Genomic DNA, 24,654 nt, shown 5'->3' on the forward strand with positions numbered 1-24,654 from the left:
TGTTTCATCGTCAAGAAGAATGTCCAAGGGATACAGTAAACCTGAAGTGAAGCATCGTAATCTAAAACTGGACTCACAGGAGAGGTTCAAATCATAGATTGTTATAGTGTCAGTCCTCTTGTACTTAAGTCGGCATTGTGCCTTTTGTATTAAATTAGGATGCAATATCTGTATTTCATCGTCAATAAGAAGGTCCAAGGGATACAGTAAACCTAAAGTGAAGCATCGGAATCTAAAACTGAACTTACAGGAGAGGTTCAAATCATAGAAAGTTAGACTGTCAGTCCTCTTGTACTTAAGTCGGCATTGTGCCTTTTGAATTTAATTCCGATGCAATTTCTGTGTTTCATCGTCAATAAGAAGGTGCAAGGTATACAGTAAACCTGAAAAAAGCATCTGAATCCAAAACTGGACTCACAGGAGAGGTTCAAATCATAGAGAGTTAGAGTGTCACTCCTCTTTTACTTAAGTCGGCATTTTGCCTTTTGAATTTAATTCCGATGCAATATTTGTGTTTCATCGTCAATAAGAATGTGCAAGGTATACAGTAAACCTGAAGTGAAGCATCGGAATCTAATACTGGACTAACAGGAGAGGTTCAAATCATAGAAAGTTAGAGTGTCAGTCCTCTTTTACTTAAGTCGGCATTGTGCCTTTTGTATTAAATTCGGATGCAATTTCTGTATTTCATCGTCAATAAGAGGGTCCAAGGGATACAGTAAACCTGAAGTGAAGCATCGGTATCTAAAACTGGACTCACAGGAGAGGTTCAAATCATAGAAAGTTAGACTGTTAGTCCTCTTGTACTTAAGTCGGCATTGTGCCTTTTGAATTTAATTCCGATGCAATTGTTGTGTTTCATCGTCAATAAGACGGTGCAGGGCATACAGTAAACCTGAAGTGAAGCATCGGAATCTAAAACTGGACTCACAGGAGAGGTTCAAATCATAGACAGGGAGAGTGTCAGTCCTCTTGTAGTTAAGTCGGCATTTTGATTTTTATATTAAATTCCGATGCATTTTCTGTGTTTCATCGTCAATAAGAAGGTGCAAGGTATACAGTAAACCTGAAGTGAAGCATCGGAATCTAAAACTGGACTCACTGGAGAGGTTCAAATAATAGAAAGAGAGAGAGACAGGCATCTTTTACTTAGGTCGGCATTGTGACTTTTGTATTACATTCCGATGCAATTTCTGTATTCCATCGTCAATAAGAAGGTCCTAGGGATACAGAAAAACTGAAGTGAAGCATCGGAATCTAATACTGTACTCACAGGAGAGGTTCAAATCATAGAAAGTTAGTGTGTCAGTTCTCTTGTACTTTAGTCGGCATTGTGCCTTTTGTATTAAACTTGGATGCAAACTCTGTGTTTCATCATCAATAAGAAGGTCCAAGTGATACAGTAACCCTGCAGTGAAGCATCGGAATCTAAAACTGGACTCACAGGAGAGGTTCAAATCATAGAAACTGAGAGTGTCAGTCCTCTTTTACTTAAGTCGGCATTGTGCCTTTTGTATTAAATTCCAATGCAATTTTTGTGTTTCAACATCAATAAGAAGGTGCAAGGTATACAGTAAACCCGAAGTGAAGCATCGGAATTTAAAACTGGACTCACAGGAGAGGTTCAAAACATAGAAAGAGAGTGTGTCAGTCCTCTTTTACTTAAGTCGGCATTGTGCCTTTTGTATTAAATTCCGATGCAATTTCTGTGTTTCATCGTCAATAAGAAGGTCCAAGGGATACAGTAAACCTGAAGTGAAGCATCGGAATCTAAAACTGGACTCACAGGAGAGGTTCAAATCATAGAAAGTGAGAGTGTCAGTCCTCTTTTACTTAAGTCGGCATTGTGCCTTTTGTATTAAATTCCGATGCAATTTCTGTGTTTCATCGTCAACAAGAAGGTCCAAGGGATACTGTAAACCTGAAGTGAAGCATCGGAATCTAAAACTGGGCTCACAGGAGAGGTTCAAATCATAGAAAGTGAGAGTGTCAGTACTCTTTTACTTAAGTCGGCATTGTGCTTTTTGTATTAAATTCGGATGCAATTTCTGTGTCTCATGTTCAATATGAACGTCCAAGGGATACAGTAAACCTGAAGAGAAGCATCGGAATCTAAAACTTGACTCACAGGAGAGGTTCAAATCATAGAAAGGGAGAGTGTCAGTCCTCTTATACTTAAGTCGGTATTGTGCTTTTTGTATTGAATTCGGATGCAATTTGTGAATTCCATCGTCAATAAGAAGGTCCGAGGGATACAGAAAACCTGAAGTGAAGCATCGGAATCTAAAACTGTACTCACAGGAGAGGTTCAAATCATAGAAAGTTAGAGTGTCAGTCCTCGTGTACTGAAGTCGGCATTATGCCTTTTGAATTTAATTCCGATGCAATTTCTGTGTTTCATCGTCAATATGAAGGTACAAGGTATACAGTAAACCTGAAGTGAAGCATTGGAATCCAAAACTGGACTCACGGGAGAGGTTCAAATCATAGAGAGTTAGAGTGTCAGTAATCATGTACTTAAGTCGGCATTGTGCCTTTTGAATTTGATTCCGATGCAATTACTGTGTTACATCGTCAATAAGAAGGTGCAAGGTATACAGTAAACCTGAAGTGAAGCATCGGAATGTAAAACTGGACTCACAGGAGAGGTTCAAATCTTAGACAGAGAGAGTGTCAGTCCTCTTGTAGTTAAGTCGGCATTGTGATTTTTATATTAAATTCCGATGCAATTTCTGTGTTTCATCGTCAATAAGAAGGTGCAAGGTATACAGTAAACCTGAAGTGAAGCATCGGAATCTAAAACTTGACTCACAGGAGAGGTTCAAATCATGGAAAGGGAGAGTGTCAGTCCTCTTATACTTAAGTCGGTATTGTGCTTTTTGTATTAAATTCGGATGCAATTTGTGTATTCCATCGTCAATAAGAAGGTCCAAGGGATACAGTAAACCTGAAGTGAAGCATCGTAATCTAAAACTGGACTCACAGGAGAGGTTCAAATCATAGATATTTATAGTGTCAGTCCTCTTGTACTTAAATCGGCATTGTGCCCTTTGATTTTAATTCCGATGCAATTTCTGTGTTTCATCGTCAATAAGAAGGTGCAAGGTATACACTAAACCTGAAGAGAAGCATGGGAATCTAAAACTGGACTCACAGGAGAGGTTCAAAACATAGAATGTGAGAGTGTTAGTCCTCTTGTACTTAAGTCGGCATTGTGCCTTTTGTATTAAATTCGGATGCAATTTCTGTATTTCATCGTCAATAAGAAGGTCGAAGGGATACAGTAAACCTGAAGTGAAGCATCGTAATCTAAAACTGGACTCACAGGAGAAGTTCAAATCATAGATATTTATAGTGTCAGTCCTCTTGTACTTAAATCGGCATTGTGCCCTTTGATTTTAATTCCGATGCAATTTCTGTGTTTCATCGTCAATAAGAAGGTGCAAGGTATACACTAAACCTGAAGAGAAGCATGGGAATCTAAAACTGGAATCACAGGAGAGTTTCAAATCATAGTAAGTGCGAGTGTCAGTCCTCTTGTAGTTAAGTCGGCATTGTGATTTTTATATTAAATTCCGATGCAATTTCTGTGTTTCATCGTCAATAAGAAGGTGCAAGGTATGCAGTAAACCTGAAGTGAAGCATCATAATCTAAAACTGGACTCACTGGAGAGGTTCAAATCATAGAAAGAGAGAGAGACAAGCCTCTTTTACTTAGGTCGGCATTGTGACTTTTGTATTAAATTCCGATGCAATTTCTGTATTCCATCGTCAATAAGAAGGTCCTAGGGATACAGTAAAATTGAAGTGAATCATCGGAATCTAAAACTGGACTCATAGGAGAGGTTCAAATCATAGAAAGTTAGAGTGTCAGTTCTCTTGTACTTTAGTCGGCATTGTGCCTTTTGTATTAAATTTGGATGCAAACTCTGTGTTTCATCGTCAATAAGAAGGTCCAAGGGATACAGTAACCCTGCAGTGAAGCATCGGAATCTAAAACTGGACTCACAGGAGAGGTTCAAATCATAGAAAGTGAGAGTGTCAGTCCTCTTTTACTTAAGTCGGCATTGTGCCTTATGCATTAAATTCCGATGCAATTTCTGTGTTTCATCGTCAATAAGAAGATGCAAGGTATACAGTAAATCGGAAGTGAAGAATCGGAATCGAAAACTGGACTCACACGAGAGGTTCAAATCTTAGACAGAGAGAGTGTCAGTCCTCTTTTACTTAAGGCGGCATTGTGCCCTTTGTATTAAATTCCGATGCAATTTCTGTGTTTCATCGTCAATAAGAAGGTCCAAGGGATACAGTAAACCTGAAGTGAAGCATCGGAATCTAAAACCGGACTCACAGGAGAGGTTAAATCATAGAAAGTGAGAGTGTCAGTCCTCTTTTACTGAAGTCGGCATTGTGCCTTTTGTATTAAATTCGGATGCAATTTCTGTGTTTCATCGTCAAGAAGAATGTCCAAGGGATACAGTAAACCTGAAGTGAAGCATCGTAATCTAAAACTGGACTCACAGGAGAGGTTCAAATCATAGATTGTTATAGTGTCAGTCCTCTTGTACTTAAGTCGGCATTGTGCCTTTTGTATTAAATTAGGATGCAATATCTGTATTTCATCGTCAATAAGAAGGTCCAAGGGATACAGTAAACCTAAAGTGAAGCATCGGAATCTAAAACTGAACTTACAGGAGAGGTTCAAATCATAGAAAGTTAGACTGTCAGTCCTCTTGTACTTAAGTCGGCATTGTGCCTTTTGAATTTAATTCCGATGCAATTTCTGTGTTTCATCGTCAATAAGAAGGTGCAAGGTATACAGTAAACCTGAAAAAAGCATCTGAATCCAAAACTGGACTCACAGGAGAGGTTCAAATCATAGAGAGTTAGAGTGTCACTCCTCTTTTACTTAAGTCGGCATTTTGCCTTTTGAATTTAATTCCGATGCAATATTTGTGTTTCATCGTCAATAAGAATGTGCAAGGTATACAGTAAACCTGAAGTGAAGCATCGGAATCTAATACTGGACTAACAGGAGAGGTTCAAATCATAGAAAGTTAGAGTGTCAGTCCTCTTTTACTTAAGTCGGCATTGTGCCTTTTGTATTAAATTCGGATGCAATTTCTGTATTTCATCGTCAATAAGAGGGTCCAAGGGATACAGTAAACCTGAAGTGAAGCATCGGTATCTAAAACTGGACTCACAGGAGAGGTTCAAATCATAGAAAGTTAGACTGTTAGTCCTCTTGTACTTAAGTCGGCATTGTGCCTTTTGAATTTAATTCCGATGCAATTGTTGTGTTTCATCGTCAATAAGACGGTGCAGGGCATACAGTAAACCTGAAGTGAAGCATCGGAATCTAAAACTGGACTCACAGGAGAGGTTCAAATCATAGACAGGGAGAGTGTCAGTCCTCTTGTAGTTAAGTCGGCATTTTGATTTTTATATTAAATTCCGATGCATTTTCTGTGTTTCATCGTCAATAAGAAGGTGCAAGGTATACAGTAAACCTGAAGTGAAGCATCGGAATCTAAAACTGGACTCACTGGAGAGGTTCAAATAATAGAAAGAGAGAGAGACAGGCATCTTTTACTTAGGTCGGCATTGTGACTTTTGTATTACATTCCGATGCAATTTCTGTATTCCATCGTCAATAAGAAGGTCCTAGGGATACAGAAAAACTGAAGTGAAGCATCGGAATCTAATACTGTACTCACAGGAGAGGTTCAAATCATAGAAAGTTAGTGTGTCAGTTCTCTTGTACTTTAGTCGGCATTGTGCCTTTTGTATTAAACTTGGATGCAAACTCTGTGTTTCATCATCAATAAGAAGGTCCAAGTGATACAGTAACCCTGCAGTGAAGCATCGGAATCTAAAACTGGACTCACAGGAGAGGTTCAAATCATAGAAACTGAGAGTGTCAGTCCTCTTTTACTTAAGTCGGCATTGTGCCTTTTGTATTAAATTCCAATGCAATTTTTGTGTTTCAACATCAATAAGAAGGTGCAAGGTATACAGTAAACCCGAAGTGAAGCATCGGAATTTAAAACTGGACTCACAGGAGAGGTTCAAAACATAGAAAGAGAGTGTGTCAGTCCTCTTTTACTTAAGTCGGCATTGTGCCTTTTGTATTAAATTCCGATGCAATTTCTGTGTTTCATCGTCAATAAGAAGGTCCAAGGGATACAGTAAACCTGAAGTGAAGCATCGGAATCTAAAACTGGACTCACAGGAGAGGTTCAAATCATAGAAAGTGAGAGTGTCAGTCCTCTTTTACTTAAGTCGGCATTGTGCCTTTTGTATTAAATTCCGATGCAATTTCTGTGTTTCATCGTCAACAAGAAGGTCCAAGGGATACTGTAAACCTGAAGTGAAGCATCGGAATCTAAAACTGGGCTCACAGGAGAGGTTCAAATCATAGAAAGTGAGAGTGTCAGTACTCTTTTACTTAAGTCGGCATTGTGCTTTTTGTATTAAATTCGGATGCAATTTCTGTGTCTCATGTTCAATATGAACGTCCAAGGGATACAGTAAACCTGAAGAGAAGCATCGGAATCTAAAACTTGACTCACAGGAGAGGTTCAAATCATAGAAAGGGAGAGTGTCAGTCCTCTTATACTTAAGTCGGTATTGTGCTTTTTGTATTGAATTCGGATGCAATTTCTGAATTCCATCGTCAATAAGAAGGTCCGAGGGATACAGAAAACCTGAAGTGAAGCATCGGAATCTAAAACTGTACTCACAGGAGAGGTTCAAATCATAGAAAGTTAGAGTGTCAGTCCTCGTGTACTGAAGTCGGCATTATGCCTTTTGAATTTAATTCCGATGCAATTTCTGTGTTTCATCGTCAATATGAAGGTACAAGGTATACAGTAAACCTGAAGTGAAGCATTGGAATCCAAAACTGGACTCACGGGAGAGGTTCAAATCATAGAGAGTTAGAGTGTCAGTAATCATGTACTTAAGTCGGCATTGTGCCTTTTGAATTTGATTCCGATGCAATTACTGTGTTACATCGTCAATAAGAAGGTGCAAGGTATACAGTAAACCTGAAGTGAAGCATCGGAATGTAAAACTGGACTCACAGGAGAGGTTCAAATCTTAGACAGAGAGAGTGTCAGTCCTCTTGTAGTTAAGTCGGCATTGTGATTTTTATATTAAATTCCGATGCAATTTCTGTGTTTCATCGTCAATAAGAAGGTGCAAGGTATACAGTAAACCTGAAGTGAAGCATCGGAATCTAAAACTTGACTCACAGGAGAGGTTCAAATCATGGAAAGGGAGAGTGTCAGTCCTCTTATACTTAAGTCGGTATTGTGCTTTTTGTATTAAATTCGGATGCAATTTGTGTATTCCATCGTCAATAAGAAGGTCCAAGGGATACAGTAAACCTGAAGTGAAGCATCGTAATCAAAAACTGGACTCACAGGAGAGGTTCAAATCATAGATATTTATAGTGTCAGTCCTCTTGTACTTAAATCGGCATTGTGCCCTTTGATTTTAATTCCGATGCAATTTCTGTGTTTCATCGTCAATAAGAAGGTGCAAGGTATACACTAAACCTGAAGAGAAGCATGGGAATCTAAAACTGGACTCACAGGAGAGGTTCAAAACATAGAATGTGAGAGTGTTAGTCCTCTTGTACTTAAGTCGGCATTGTGCCTTTTGTATTAAATTCGGATGCAATTTCTGTATTTCATCGTCAATAAGAAGGTCGAAGGGATACAGTAAACCTGAAGTGAAGCATCGCAATCTAAAACTGGACTCACAGGAGAAGTTCAAATCATAGATATTTATAGTGTCAGTCCTCTTGTACTTAAATCGGCATTGTGCCCTTTGATTTTAATTCCGATGCAATTTCTGTGTTTCATCGTCAATAAGAAGGTGCAAGGTATACACTAAACCTGAAGAGAAGCATGGGAATCTAAAACTGGAATCACAGGAGAGTTTCAAATCATAGTAAGTGCGAGTGTCAGTCCTCTTGTAGTTAAGTCGGCATTGTGATTTTTATATTAAATTCCGATGCAATTTCTGTGTTTCATCGTCAATAAGAAGGTGCAAGGTATGCAGTAAACCTGAAGTGAAGCATCATAATCTAAAACTGGACTCACTGGAGAGGTTCAAATCATAGAAAGAGAGAGAGACAAGCCTCTTTTACTTAGGTCGGCATTGTGACTTTTGTATTAAATTCCGATGCAATTTCTGTATTCCATCGTCAATAAGAAGGTCCTAGGGATACAGTAAAATTGAAGTGAAGCATCGGAATCTAAAACTGGACTCATAGGAGAGGTTCAAATCATAGAAAGTTAGAGTGTCAGTTCTCTTGTACTTTAGTCGGCATTGTGCCTTTTGTATTAAATTTGGATGCAAACTCTGTGTTTCATCGTCAATAAGAAGGTCCAAGGGATACAGTAACCCTGCAGTGAAGCATCGGAATCTAAAACTGGACTCACAGGAGAGGTTCAAATCATAGAATGTGAGAGTGTCAGTCCTCCTTTACTTAAGTCGGCATTGTGCCTTTTTTATTAAATTTCAATGCAATTTATGTGTTTCATCGTCAATAAGAAGGTGCAAGGTATATAGTAAACCCGAAGTGAAGCATCGGAATTTAAAACTGGACTCACAGGAGAGGTTCAAAACATAGAAAGAGAGAGTGTCAGTCCTCTTTTACTTAAGTCGGCATTGTGCCTTTTGTATTAAATTCCGATGCAATTTCTGTGTTTCATCGTCAATAAGAAGGTCCAAGGGATACAGTAAACCTGAAGTGAAGCATCGGAATTTAAACTGGACTCACAGGAGAGGTTCAAATCATAGAAAGTGTGAGTGTCAGTCCTCTTTTACTTAAGTCGGCATTGTGCCATTTGTATTAAATTCCGATGCAATTTCTGTGTTTCATCGTCAACAAGAAAGTCCAAGGGATACTGTAAACCTGAAGTGAAGCATCGGAATCTTAAACTGGACTCACAGGCGAGGTTCAAATCATAGAAAGTGAGAGTGTCTGTCCTCTCTTACTTAAGTCGGCATGGTGCTTTTTGTATAAAATTCGGATGCAATTTGTGTGTTTCATCTTCAATACGAAGGTCCAAGGGATTCAGTAAACCTGAAGTGAAGCATCAGAATCTAAAACTGGACTCACAGGAGAGGTTCAAATCATAGAAAGAGAAAGTGTCAGTCCGCTTGTACTTAAGTCGGCATTGTGCCCCTTGTATTAAATTCGGATGCAATTTCTGTATTTCATCGTCAATAAGAAGGTCCATGGGATACAGTAAACCTGAAGTGAAGCATCGGAATCTAAATGTGGACTCACAGGAGAGGTTCATATCATAGAAAGTGAGAGTGTCAGTCCTCTCGTACTTCAGTCGGCATTGTGCCTTTTGTATTACATTCGGATGCAATTTCTGTGTTTCATCGTCAATAAGAGGGTGCAAGGTATACAGTAAACCTGAGGTGAAGCATCGGAATCTAAAACTGGACTCACAGGAGAGGTTCAAATCATAGAAAGAGAGAATGACAGGCTTCTTTTACATAGGTCGGCATTGTGACTTTTGTATTAAATTCCGATGAAATTTCTGTGTTTCATCGTCAATAAGAAGGTCCTAGGGATACAGTAAACCTAAAGTGAAGCATCGGAATCTAAAACTTGACTCACAGGAGAGGTTCAAATCATAGAAAGGGAGAGTGTCAGTCCTCTTATACTTAAGTCGGTATTGTGCTTTTTGTATTAAATTCGGATGCAATTTGTGTATTCCATCGTCAATAAGAAGGTCCGAGGGATACAGTAAACCAGAAGTGAAGCATCGGAATCTAATACTGTACTCACAGGAGAGGTTCAAATCATAGAAAGTTAGAGTGTCAGTCCTCTTGTACTTAAGTCGGCATTGTGCCTTTTGAATTTAATTCCGATGCAATTTCTGTGTTTCTTTGTTAATATGAAGGTACAAGGTATACAGTAAACCTGAAGTGAAGCATTGGAATTCAAAACTGGACTCATAGGAGAGGTTCAAATCATAGAAAGTGAGAGTGTTAGTCCTCTTGTACTTCAGTCGGCATTGTGCCTTTTGTATTAAATTCGGATGCAATTTCTGTATTTCATCGTCAATAAAAATGTCCAAGGGATACAGTAAACCTGAAGTAAAGCATCGGAATCTAAAACTGGACTCACAGGAGAGGTTCAAATCATAGAAAGTTAGACTGTCAGTCCTCTTGTACTTAAGTCGGCATTGCGCCTTGGGAATTTATTTCCGATGCAATTTCTGTGTTTCATCGTCAATAAGAAGGTGCAAGGTATACAGTTAACCTGAAGAGAAGCATCGCAATCCAAAACTGGACTCACAGAAGAGGTTCATATCATAGAGAGTTAGAGTGTCAGTCCTCTTTTACTTATGTCGGCATTGTGCTTTTTGAATTTAATTCCGATGCAATATTTGTGTTTCATCGTCAATAAGAATGTGCAAGGTATACAGTAAACCTGAAGTGAAGCATCGGAATCTAAAACTGGACTAACAGGAGAGGTTCAAATCATAGAAAGTTAGAGTGTCAGTCCTCTTTTACTGAAGTCGGCATTGTGCCTTTTGTATTAAATTCGGATGCAATTTCTGTATTACATCGTCAATAAGAAGGTCCAAGGGATACAGTAAACCTGAAGTGAAGCATCGGAATCTAAAACTGGACTCACATGAGAGGTTCAATTCATAGAAAGTTAGACTGTCAGTCCGTTTGTACTTAAGTCGGCATTGTGCCTTCTGAAGTTAATTCCGATGCAATTTTTGTGTTTCATCGTCAATAAGACGGTGCAAGGCATACAGTAAACATGAAGCGAAGCATCGGAATCTAAAACTGGAATCACAGGAGAGGTTCAAATAATAGTAAGTGCGAGTGTCAGTCCTCTTGTACTGAAGTCGGCATTGTGATTTTTGTATTAGATTCCCATGCAATTTCTTTGGTTCATCGTCAATAAGAAGGTGCAAGGTATACAGTAAACCCGAAGTGAAGCATGGGAATCTAAAACTGGACTCACTGGAGAGGTTCAAGTCATAGAAAGAGAGAGAGACAGGACTCTTTTACTTAGGTTGGCATTGTGACTTTTGTATTAAATTCCAGTGCAATTTCTGTATTCCATCGTCAATAAGAAAGTCCAAGGGATACAGTAAACCTGAAGTGAAGCATCGGAATCTAAAACTGGACTCACAGGAGAGGTTCAAATCATAGAAAGTGAGAGTGTCAGTCCTCTTTAACTCATGTCGGCATTGTGCCTTTTGTATTAAATTCCAATGCAATTTTTGTGTTTCATCGTCAATTAGAAGGTGCAAGGTATACAGTAAACCCGAAGTGAAACATCGGAATTTAAAACTGGACTAACAGGAGAGGTTCAAAACATAGAAAAAGAGAGTGTCAGTCCACTTTTACTTATGTCGGCATTGTGCCTTTTGTATTAAATTCCGATGCAATTTCTGTGTTTCATCGTCAATAAGAAGGTCCAAGGGATACAGTAAACCTGAAGTGAAGCATCGAAATCTTAAACTGGACTCACAGGAGAGGTTCAAATCATAGAAAGTGAGAGTGTCAGTCTTCTTTTACTTAAGTCGGCATTGTGCCTTTTGTATTAAATTCCGATGCAATTACTGTGTTTCGTCGTCAACAAGAAGGTCCAAGGGATACTGTAAACCTGAAGTGAAGCATCGGAATCTAAAACTGGACTCACAGGAGAGGTTCAAATCATAGAAAGTGATAGTGTCAGTCCTCTTTTACTTATGTCGGCATTGTGCTTTTGTATTTAATTCGGATGCAATTTCTGTGTTTCATCTTCAATACGAAGATCCAAGGGATATAGTAAACCTGAAGTGAAGCATCGGAATCTAAAACTGGACTCACAGGAGAGGTTCAAATCATAGAAAGTGAGAGTGTGAGTCCTCTCGTACTTAAGTCGGCATTTTGCCTTTTGTATTACATTCGGATGCAATTTCTGTGTTTCATCGTCAATAAGAAGGTGCAAGGTATACAGTAAACCTGAAGTGAAGCATCGGAATCTAAAACTGGACTCATAGGAGAGGTTCAAATCATAGAAAGAGAGAGTGACAGGCCTCTTTCACATAGGTTGGCATTGTGACCTTTGTATTAAATTCCGATGCAATTTCTGTGTTTCATCGTCAATAAGAAGGTCCTACGGATACAGTAAACCTGAAGTGAAGCATCGGAATCTAAAACTTGACTCACAGGAGAGGTTCAAGTCATAGAAAGGGAGAGTGTCAGTGTTCTTGTACTTAAGTCGGTATTGTACTTTTTGTATTAAATTCGGATGCAATTTGTGTATTCCATCGTCAATAAGAAGGTCCAGGGGATGCAGTAAACCTGAAGTGAAGCATCGGAATCTGAAACTGGACTCACAGGAGAGGTTCAAATCATAGAAAGTTAGAGAGTCAGTTCTCTTGTACTTTAGTCGGCATTGTGCCTCTTGTATTAAATTCCAATGCAATTTCTGAGTGTCATCGTCAATAAGGAGGCCAAGGGATACAGTAAACCTGAAGTGAAGCATCGGAATCTAAAACTGGATTCACAGGAGAGGTTCATATCATAGAAAGTGAGAGTGTCAGTCCTCTTTTACTTAAGTCGGCATTGTGCCATTTGTATTAAATTCCGATGCAATTTTTGTATTTCATCGTCAATAAGAAGGTCCATGGGATACAGTAAACCTGAAGTGAAGCATCGGAATCTAAAACTGGACTCACAGGAGAGGTTCAAATCATAGAAAGTTTGAGTGTCAGTACTCTAGTACTTAAGTCGGCATTGTGCCTTTTGAATTTAATTCCGATGCAATATCTGTGTTTCATCGTCAATATGAAGGTACAAGGTATACAGTAAACCTGAAGTGAAGCATTGGAATCCAAAACTGGACTCACAGGAGAGGTTCAAATCATAGAGAGTTAGAGTGTCAGTCCTCATGTACTTAAGTCGGCATTGTGCTTTTTGAATTTGATTCCGATGCAATTACTGTGTTTCATCGTCAATAAGAAGGAGCAAGGTATACTGTAAACTTGAAGTGAAGCATCGGAATGTAAAACTGGACTCACAAGAGAGGTTCAAATCTTAGACAGAGAGAGTGTCAGTCCTGTTTTACTTAAGTCGGCATTGTGCCCTTTGTATTAAATTCCGATGCAATTACTGTGTTTCATCGTCAATAAGAAGGTCCAAGGGATACAGTAAACCTGAAGTGAAGCATCGGAATCTAAAACTGGACTCTCAGGAGAGGTTCAAATCATAGAAAGTTAGACTGTCAGTCCTCTTGTACTTAAGTCGGCATTGTGCCTTTTGAATTTAATTCCGATACAATTTCTGTGTTTCATCGTCAATAAGAAGGTGCAAGGTATACAGTAAACCTGAAGAGAACCATCGGAATCCAAAACTGGACTCACAGGAGAGGTTCATATCATAGGGAGTTAGAGTGTCAGTCCTCTTTTACTTAAGTCGGCATTGTGCTTTTTGAATTTAATTCCGATGCAATATTTGTGTTTCATCGTCAATAAGAATGTGCAAGGTATACAGTAAACCCGAAGTGAAGCATCGGAATCTAAAACTGGACTAACAGGAGAGGTTCAAATCATAGAAAGTGAGAGTGTCAGTCTTCTTTTACTTAAGTCGGCATTGTGCCTTTTGTATTAAATTCCGATGCAATTTCTGTGTTTCGTCGTCAACAAGAAGGTCCAAGGGATACTGTAAACCTGAAGTGCAGCATCGGAATCTAAAACTGGACTCACAGGGGACGTTCAAATCATAGAAAGTGAGAGTGTCAGTCCTCTTTTACTTAAGTCGGCATTGTGCTTTTGTATTAAATTCGGATGCAATTTCTGTGTTTCATCTTCAATACGAAGATCCAAGGGATATAGTAAACCTGAAGTGAAGCATCGGAATCTAAAACTGGACTCACAGGAGAGGTTCAAATCATAGAAAGAGAGAGTGCCAGTCCGCTTGTACTTAAGACGGCATTGTGCCTCTTGTATTAAATACGGTAACAATTTCTGTATTTCATCGTCAATAAGAAGGTCCATGGGATACAGTAAACCTGAAGTGAAGCATCGGAATCAAAAAATTGGACTAACAGGAGAGGTTCAAATCATAGAAAGTGAGAGTGTCAGTCTTCTTTTACTTAAGTCGGCATTTTGCCTTTTGTATTACATTCGGATGCAATTTCTGTGTTTCATCGTCAATAAGAAGGTGCAAGGTATACAGTAAACCTGAAGTGAAGCATCGGAATCTAAAACTGGACTCACAGGAGAGATTCAAATCATAGAAGGAGAGAGTGACAGGCCTCTTTCACATAGGTCGGCATTGTGACTTTTGTATTAAATTCCGATGCAATTTCTGTGTTTCATCGTCAATAAGAAGGTCCTGCGGATACAGTAAACCTGAAGCGAAGCATCGGAATCTAAAACTTGACTCACAGGAGAGTTTCAAGTCATAGAAAGGGAGAGTGTCAGTCCTCCTGTACTTAAGTCGGTATTGTACTTTTTGTATTAAATTCGGATGCAATTTGTGTATTCCGTCGTCAATAAGAACGTCCAGGGGATACAGTAAACCTGAAGTGAAGCATCGGAATCTGAAACTGGACTCACAGGAGAGGTTCAAATCATAGAAAGTTAGAGAGTCAGTACACTTGTACTTTAGTCGGCATTGTGCCTCTTGTATTACATTCCAATGAAATTTCTGCGTGTCATCGTCAATATGGAGGCCAAGGGATACAGTAAACCTGAAGTGAAGCATCGGAATCTAAAACTGGATTCACAGGAGAGGTTCATATCATAGAAAGTGAGAGTGTCAGTCCTCTTTTACTTAAGTCGTCATTGTGCCATTTGTATTAAATTCCGATGCAATTTTTGTATTTCATCGTCAATAAGAAGGTCCATGGGATACAGTAAACCTGAAGTGAAACATCAGAATGTAGAACTGGACTCACAGCAGAGGTTCAAGTCATAGAAAGTGAGAAGGTCAGTCCTCTTGTACTTAAGTCGGCATTGTGCCTTTAGTATTAAATTCCGATGGAATTTCTGTGTTTCATCGTCAATAAGACGGTCCAAGGGATACTGTAAACCTGAAGGGAAGCATCGGAATCTAAAACTTGACTCACAGGAGAGGTTCAAATCATAGAAAGGGTGAGTGTCAGTCCTCTTATACTTAAGTCGGTATTGTGCATTTGTATTAAATTCGGATGCAATTTGTGTATTCCATCGTCAATAAGAAGGTCGAGGGATAAAGTAAACCTGAAGTGAAGCATCGGAATCTAAAACTGGACTCACAGGAGAGGTTCAAATCATAGAAAGTTTGAGTGTCAGTCCTCTTGTACTTAAGTCGGCATTGTGCCTTTTGAATTTAATTCCGATGCAATTTCTGTGTTTCATCGTCCATATGAAGGTACAAGGTATACAGTAAACCTGAAGTGAAGCATTGGAATCCAAAACTGGACTCACAGGAGAGGTTCAAATCATAGAGAGTTAGAGTGTCAGTCCTCATGTACTTAAGTCGGCATTGTGCCTTTTGAATTTGATTCCGATGCAATTACTGTGTTTCATCGTCAATAAGAAGGAGCAAGGTATACTGTAAACTTGAAGTGAAGCATCGGAATGTAAAACTGGACTCACAAGAGAGGTTCAAATCTTAGACAGAGAGAGTGTCAGTCCTGTTTTACTTAAGTCGGCATTGTGCCCTTTGTATTAAATTCCGATGCAATTACTGTGTTTCATCGTCAATAGGAAGGTCCAAGGGATACAGTAAACCTGAAGTGAAGCATCGGAATCTAAAACTGGACTCACAGGAGAGGTTCAAATCATAGAAAGTTAGACTGTCAGTCCTCTTGTACTTAAGTCGGCATTGTGCCTTTTGAATTTAATTCCGATACAATTTCTGTGTTTCATCGTCAATAAGATGGTGCAAGGTATACAGTAAACCTGAAGAGAACCATCGGAATCCAAAACTGGACTCACAGGAGAGGTTCATATCATAGAGAGTTAGAGTGTCAGTCCTCTTTTACTTAAGTCGGCATTGTGCTTTTTGAATTTAATTCCGATGCAATATTTGTGTTTCATCGTCAATAAGAATGTGCAAGGTATACAGTAAACCTGAAGTGAAGCATCGGAATCTTAAACTGGACTAACAGGAGAGGTTCAAATCATAGAAAGTGAGAGTGTCAGTCTTCTTTTACTTAAGTCGGCATTGTGCCTTTTGTATTAAATTCCGATGCAATTTCTGTGTTTCGTCGTCAACACGAAGGTCCAAGGGATACTGTAAACCTGAAGTGCAGCATCGGAATCTAAAACTGGACTCACAGGAGAGGTTCAAATCATAGAAAGTGAGAGTGTCAGTCCTCTTTTACTTAAGTCGGCATTGTGCTTTTGTATTAAATTCGGATGCAATTTCTGTGTTTCATCTTCAATACGAAGATCCAAGGGATATAGTAAACCTGAAGTGAAGCATCAGAATCTAAAACTGGACTCACAGGAGAGGTTCAAATCATAGAAAGAGAGAGTGTCAGTCCGCTTGTACTTAAGTCGGCATTGTGCCTCTTGTATTAAATTCGGATGCAATTTCTGTATTTCATCATCAATAAGAAGGTCCATGGGATACAGTAAACCTGAAGTGAAGCATCGGAATCTAAAACTGGACTAACAGGAGAGGTTCAAATCATAGAAAGTGAGAGTGTAAGTCTTCTTTTACTTAAGTCGGCATTTTGCCCTTTGTATTACATTCGGATGCAATTTCTGTGTTTCATCGTCAATAAGAAGGTGCAAGGTATACAGTAAACCTGAAGTGAAGCATCGGAATCTAAAACTGGACTCACAGGAGAGGTTCAAATCATAGAAGTAGAGAGTGACAGGCCTCTATCACATAGGTCGGCATTGTGACTTTTGTATTAAATTCCGATGCAATTTCTGTGTTTCATCGTCAATAATAAGGTCCTATGGATACAGTAAACCTGAAGCGAAGCATCGGAATCTAAAACTTGACTCACAGGAGAGTTTCAAGTCATAGAAAGGGAGAGTGTCAGTCCTCTTGTACTTAAGTCGGTATTGTACTTTTTGTATTAAATTCGGATGCAATTTGTGTATTCCATCGTCAATAAGAACGTCCAGGGGATACAGTAAACCTGAAGTGAAGCATCGGAATCTGAAACTGGACTCACAGGAGAGGTTCAAATCATAGAAAGTTAGAGTGTCAGTTCTCTTGTACTTTAGTCGGCATTGTGCCTTTTGTATTAAATTCCAATGCAATTTCTGCGTGTCATCGTCAATAAGAAGGTCCAAGGGATACAGTAAACCTGAAGTGAAGCATCGGAATCTAAAACTGGATTCACAGGAGAGGTTCATATCATAGAAAGTGAGAGTGTCAGTCCTCTTTTACTTAAGTCAGCATTGTGCCATTTGTATTAAATTCCGATGCACTTTCTGTATTTCATCGTCAATAAGAAGGTCCATGGGATACAGTAAACCTGAAGTGAAGCATCGGATTCTAGAACTGGACTCACAGGAGAGGTTCAAGTCATAGAAAGTGAGAAGGTCAGTCCTCTTGTACTTAAGTCGGCATTGTGCCTTTAGTATTAAATTCCGATGCAATTTCTGTGTTTCATCGTCAATAAGAAGGTCCAAGGGATACTGTAAACCTGAAGTGAAGCATCGGAATCTATAACTTGACTCACAGGAGAGGTTCAAATCATAGAAAGGGTGAGTGTCAGTCCTCTTATACTTAAGTCGGTAATGTGCTTTTTGTATTAAATTCGGATGCAATTTGTGTATTCCATCGTCAATAAGAAGGTCCGAGGGATACAGTAAACCTGAAGTGAAGCATCGGAATCTAAAACTGGACACACAGGAGAGGTTCAAATCATAGAAAGTTAGAGTGTCAGTCCTCTTGTACTTAAGTCGGCATTGTGCCTTTTGAATTTAATTCCGATGCAATTTCTGTGTTTCATCGTCAATATGAAGGTACAAGGTATACAGTAAACCTGAAGTGAAGTATTGGAATCCAAAACTGGACTCACAGGAGAGGTTCAAATCATAGAGAGTTAGAGTGTCTGTCCTCATGTACTTAAGTTGGCATTGTGCTTTTTGAATTTAATTCCGATGCAATATTTGTGTTTCACCGTCAATAAGAATGTGCAAGGTATACAGTAAACCTGAAGTGAAGCATCGGAATCTAAAACCGGACTAACAGGAGAGGTTCAAATCATAGAAAGTTAGAGTGTCAGTCCTCTTATACTTAAGTCGGCATTGTGCCTTTTGTATTAAATTCTGATGCAATTTCTGTATTTCATCGTCAATAAGAAGGTCCAAGGGATACAGTAAACCTGAAGTGAAGCATCGGAATCGAAAACTGGACTCACATGAGAGGTTCAATTCATAGAAAGTTAGACTGTCAGTCCTTTTGTTCTTAAGTCGGCATTGTGCCTTCTGAATTTAATTCCGATGCAATTTTTGTGTTTCATCGTCATTAAGACGGTGCAAAGCATACAGTAAACCTGAAGTGAAGCATCGGAATCTAAAACTGGAATCACAGGAGAGGTTCAAATACTAGTAAGTGCGAGTGTCAGTCCACTTGTACTTAAGTCGGCATTGTGATTGTTGTATTAAATTCCCATGCAATTTCTTTGTATCATCGTCAATAAGAAGGTGCAAGGTATACAGTAAACCCAAAGTGAAGCATGGGAATCTAAAACTGGACTCACTGGAGAGGTTCAAATCATAGAAAGAGAGAGAGACAGGCCTCTTTTACTTAGGTTGGCATTGTAACTTTTGTATTAAATTCAGATGCAATTTCTGTATTCCATCGTGAATAAGAAGGTCCTAAGGATACAGTAAAACTGAAGTGAAGCATCGGAATCTAAAACTGGACTCACAGGAGAGGTTCAAATCATAGAAAGTTAGAGTGTCACTTCTCTTGCACTCTAGTCGGAATTTTGCCTTTTGTATTAAATTTGAATGCAATTTCTTTGTTTCATCGTCAATAAGAAGGTCCAAGGGATACAGTAACCCTTCAGTGAAGCATCGGAATCTAAAACTGGACTCACAGGAGAGGTTCAAATCATAGAAAGTTAGAGTGTCAGTCCTCTTTTACTTAAGTCGGCATTGTGCCTTTTGTATTAAATTCCAATGCAATTTTTGTGTTTCATCGTCAATAAGAAGGTGCAAGCTATACAGTAAACCCGAAGTGAAGCATCGGAATTTAAAACTGGACTAACAGGAGAGGTTCAAAACATAGAAAAAGAGAGTGTCAGTCCTCATTTACTTAAGTCGGCATTGTGCCTTTTGTATTAAATTCCGATGCAATTTCTGTGTTTCGTCGTCAACAAGAAGGTCCAAGGGATACTGTAAACCTGAAGTGAAGCATCGGAATCTAAAACAGGACTCACAGGAGAGGTTCAAATCATAGAAAGTGAGAGTGTCAGTCCTCTTTTACTTAAGTCGGCATTGTGCTTTCGTATTAAATTCGGATGCAATTTCTGTGTTTCATATTCAATACGAAGATCCAAGGGATATAGTAAACCTGAAGTGAAGCATCGGAATCTAAAACTGGACTCACAGGAAAGGTTCAAATCATAGAAAGAGAGAGTGTCAGTCCGCTTGTACTTAAGTCGGCATTGTGCCTCTTGTATTAAATTCGGATGCAATTTCTGTATTTCATCGTCAATAAGAAGGTCCATGGGATACAGTAAACCTGAAGTGAAGCATCGGAATCTAAAACTGGACTAACAGGAGAGGTTCAAATCATAGAAAGTGAGAGTGTCAGTCTTCTTTTACTTAAGTCGGCATTTTGCCTTTTGTATTACATTCGGATGCAATTTCTGTGTTTCATCGTCAATAAGAATGTGCAAGGTATACAGTAAACCTGAAGTGAAGCATCGGAATCTAAAACTGGACTCACAGGAGAGGTTCAAATCATAGAGGGAGAGAGTGACAGGCCTCTTTCACATAGGTCGGCATTGTGACTTTTGTATTAAATTCCGATGCAATTTCTGTGTTTCATCGTCAATAAGAAGGTCCTACGGATACAGTAAACCTGAAGTGATGCATCGGAACCTAAAACTTGACTCACAGGAGGGTTTCAAGTCATAGAAAGGGAGAGTGTCAGTCCTCTTGTACTTAAGTCGTAATTGTACTTTTTGTATTAAATTCGGATGCAATTTGTGTATTCCATCGTCAATAAGAACGTCCAGGGGATACAGTAAACCTGAAGTGAAGCATCGGAATCTGAAACTGGACTCACAGGAGAAGTTCAAATCATAGAAAGTTAGAGTGTCAGTTCTCTTGTACTTTAGTCGGCATTGTGCCTTTTGTATTAAATTCCAATGCAATTTCTGCGTGTCATCGTCAATAAGAAGGTCCAAGGGATACAGTAAACCGGAAGTGAAGCATCGGAATCTAAAACTGGATTCACAGGAGAGGTTCATATCATAGAGAGTGAGAGTGTCAGTCCTCTTTTACTTAAGTCGTCATTGCGCCATTTGTATTAAATTCCGATGCAATTTCTGTATTTCATCGTCAATAAGAACGTCCATGGGATACAGTAAACCTGAAGTGAAGCATCGGATTCTAGAACTGGACTCACAGGAGAGGTTCAAGTCATAAAAAGTGAGAAGGTCAGTCCTCTTGTACTTAAGTCGTCATTGTGCCTTTAGTATTAAATTCCGATGCAATTTCTGTGTTTCATCGTCAATAAGAAGGTCCAAGGGATACTATAAACCTGAAGTGAAGCATCGGAATCTGAAACTTGACTCACAGTAGAGGTTCAAATCATAGAAAGGGTGAGTGTCAGTCCTCTTATACTTAAGTCGGTATTGTGCTTTTTGTATTAAATTCGGATGCAATTTGTGTATTCCATCGTCAATAAGAAGGTCCGAGGGATACGGTAAACCTGAAGTGAAGCATCGGAATGTAAAACTGGACTCACAGGGGAGGTTCAAATCATAGAAAGTTAGAGTGTCAGTCCTCTTGTACTTAAGTCGGCATTGTGCCTTTTGAATTTAATTCCGATTCAATTTCTGTGTTTCATCGTCAATATGAAGGTACAAGGTATACAGTAAACCTGAAGTGAAGTATTGGAATCCAAAACTGGACTCACAGGAGAGGTTCAAATCATAGAAAGTTAGAGTGTCAGTCCTCTTTTACTTAAGTCGGCATTGTGCCTTTTGTATTAAATTCGGATGCAATTTCTGTATTTCATCGTCAATAAGAAGGTCCAAGGGATACATTAAACCTGAAGTGAAGCATCGGAATCGAAAACTGGACTCACATGAGAGGTTCAATTCATAGAAAGTTAGACTGTCAGTCCTTTTGTACTTAAGTCGGCATTGTGCCTTCTGAATTTTATTCCGATGCAATTTTTGTGTTTCATCGTCATTAAGACGGTGCAAAGCATACAGTAAACCTGAAGTGAAGCATCGGAATCTAAAACTGAAATCACAGGAGAGGTTCAAATAATAGTAAGTGCGAGTGTCAGTCCACTTGTAATTAAGTCGGCATTGTGATTTTTGTATTAAATTCCCATGCAATTTCTTTGTTTCATCGTCAATAAGAAGGTGCAAGGTATACAGTAAACCCGAAGTGAAGCATGGGAATCTAAAACTGGACTCACTGGAGAGGTTCAAATCATAGAAAGAGAGAGAGACAGGCCTCTTTTACTTAGGTTGGCATTGTAACTTTTGTATTAAATTCAGATGCAATTTCTGTATTCCATCGTCAATAAGAAGGTCCTAAGGATACAGTAAAACTGAAGTGAAGCATCGGAATCTAAAACTGGACTCACAGGAGAGGTTCAAATCATAGAAAGTTAGAGTGTCAGTTCTCTTGTACTGTAGTCGGAATTGTGCCTTTTGTATTAAATTTGGATGCAATTTCTTTGTTTCATCGTCAATAAGAAGGTCCAAGGGATACAGTAACCCTGCAGTGAAGCATCGGAATCTAAAACTGGACTCACAGGAGAGGTTCAAATCATAGAAAGTGAGAGTGTCAGTCCTCTTTTACTTAAGTCGGCATTGTGCCTTTTGTATTAAATTCCAATGCAATTTTTGTGTTTCATCGTCAATAAGAAGGTGCAAGCTATACAGTAAACCCGAAGTGAAGCATCGGAATTTAAAACTGGACTAACAGGAGAGGTTCAAAACATAGAGAAAGAGAGTGTCAGTCCTCTTTTACTTAAGTCGGCATTGTGCCTTTTGTATTAAATTCCGATGCAATTTCTGTGTTTCATCGTCAATAAGAAGGTCCAAGGGATACAGTACACCGGAAGTGAAGCATCGGAATCTTAAACTGGACTCACAGGAGAGGTTCAAATCATAGAAAGTGAGAGTGTCAGTCCTCTTTTACTTAAGTCGGCATTGTGCCTTTTGTATTAAATTCCGATGCAATTGCTGTGTTTCGTCGTCAACAAGAAGGTCCAAGGGATACTGTAAACCTGAAGTGAAGCATGGGAATCTAAAACTGGACTCACAGATCAAATCATACAAAGAGAGAGTGTCAGTCCGCTTGTACTTGAGTCGGCATTGTGCCTCTTGTATTAAATTCGGATGCAATTTCTGTATTTCATCGTCAATAAGAAGGTCCATGGGATACAGTAAACCTGAAGTGAAGCATCGAAATCTAAAACTGGACTCACAGGAGAGGTTCAAATCATAGAAAGTTAGAGTGTCAGTTCTCTTGTACTTTAGTCGGAATTGTGCCTTTTGTATTAAATTCGGATGCAATTTCTGTGTTTCATCGTCAATAAGAAGGTGCAAGGTATACAGTAAACCTCAAGTGAAGCATCGGAATCTAAAACTGGACTCACAGGAGAGGTTCAAATCATAGAAAGAGAGAGTGACAGGCCTCTTTCACATAGGTCGGCATTGTGACTTTTGTATTAAATTCCGATGAAACTTCTGTGTTTCATCGTCAATAAGAAGGTCCTACGGATACAGTAAACCTGAAGTGAAGCATCGGAATCTAAAACTTGACTCACAGGAGAGGTTCAAGTCATAGAACGGGAGAGTGTCAGTCCTCTTGTACTTAAGTCGGTATTGTGCTTTTTGTATTAAATTCGGATGCAATTTGTGTATTCCATCGTCAATAAGAAAGTCCAGGGGATACAGTAAACCTGAAGAGAAGCAACGGAATCTTTCACTGAACTCACAGGAGAGGTTCAAATCATAGAAAGTTAGAGTGTCAGTCCTCTTCTACTTAACTCAGCATTATGCCTTTTGAATTTAATTCCGATGCAATTTCTGTGTTTCATCGTCAATATGAAGGTACAAGGTATACAGTAAACCTGAAGTGAAGCTTTGGAATCCAAAACTGGACTCACAGGAGAGGTTCAAATCATAGAGAGTTAGAGAGTCAGTCCTCATGTACTTAAGTCGGCATTGTGCCTTTTGAATTTGATTCCGATGCAATTACTGTGTTTCATCGTCATTAAGAATGTGCAAGGTATACAGTAAACCTGAAGTGAAGCATCGGAATGTAAAACTGGACTCACACGAGAGGTTCAAATCTTAGACAGAGAGAGTGTCCGTCCTGCTTTACTTAAGTCGGCATTGTGCACTTTGTATTAAATTCCGATGCAATTACTGTGTTTCATCGTCAATAATAAGGTCCAAGGGATACAGTAAACCTGAAGTGAAGCATCGGAATATAAAACGGGACTCACAGGAGAATTTAAATCATAGAAAGAGAGAGTGTCAGTCCTCTTTTACTGAAGTCGGCATTGTGCTTTTTGTATTAAATTCAGATGCAATTTCTGTGTTTCATCGTCAATAAGAAGGTCCAAGGGATACAGTAAACCTGAAGAGAAGCATCGGAATCTAAAACTGGACTAACAGGAGAGGTCCAAATCATAGAAAGTTAGAGTGTCAGTCCTCTTTTACTTAAGTCAGCATTGTGCCTTTTGTAATAAATTCGGATGCAATTTCTGTATTTCATCGTCAATAAGAAGGTCCAAGGGATACAGTAAACCTGAAGTAAAGCATCGGCATCTAAAACTGGACTCACATGAGAGGTTAAATTCATAGAAAGTTAGACTGTCAGTCCTTTTGTACTTAAGTCGGCATTGTGCCTTCTGAATTCAATTCCGATGCAATTTTTGCGTTTCGTCGTCAATAAGACGGTGCAAGGCATACAGTACACCTGAAGTGAAGCATCGGAATCTAAAACTGGAATCACAGGAGAGGTTCAAATAATAGTAAGTGCGAGTGTCAGTCCTCTTGTACTTAAGTCGGCATTGTGATTTTTGTATTAAATTCCCATGCAATTTCTTTGTTTCATCGTCAATAAGAAGGTGCAAGGTATACAGTAAACCCGAAGTGAAGCATCGGAATTTAAAACTGGACTAACAGGAGAGGTTCAAAACATAGAAAAAGAGTGTGTCTGTCCTCTTTTACTTAAGTCGGCATTGTGCCTTTTGTATTAAATTCCGATGCAATTTCTGTGTTACATCGTCAATAAGAATGTCCAAGGGATACAGTAAACCGGAAGTGAAGCAACGGAATCTTAAACTGGACATACAGGAGAGGTTCAAATCATAGAAAGTGAGAGTGTCAGTCCTCTTTTACTTAAGTCGGCATTCTGCCTTTTGTATTAAATTCCGATGCAATTTCTGTGTTTCGTCGTCAACAAGAAGGTCAAAGGGATACTGTAACCCTGAAGT

Source organism: Schistocerca serialis, unplaced genomic scaffold, assembly GCF_023864345.2.
Source record: "Schistocerca serialis cubense isolate TAMUIC-IGC-003099 unplaced genomic scaffold, iqSchSeri2.2 HiC_scaffold_1393, whole genome shotgun sequence".
NCBI lineage: Eukaryota > Metazoa > Arthropoda > Insecta > Orthoptera > Acrididae > Schistocerca > Schistocerca serialis.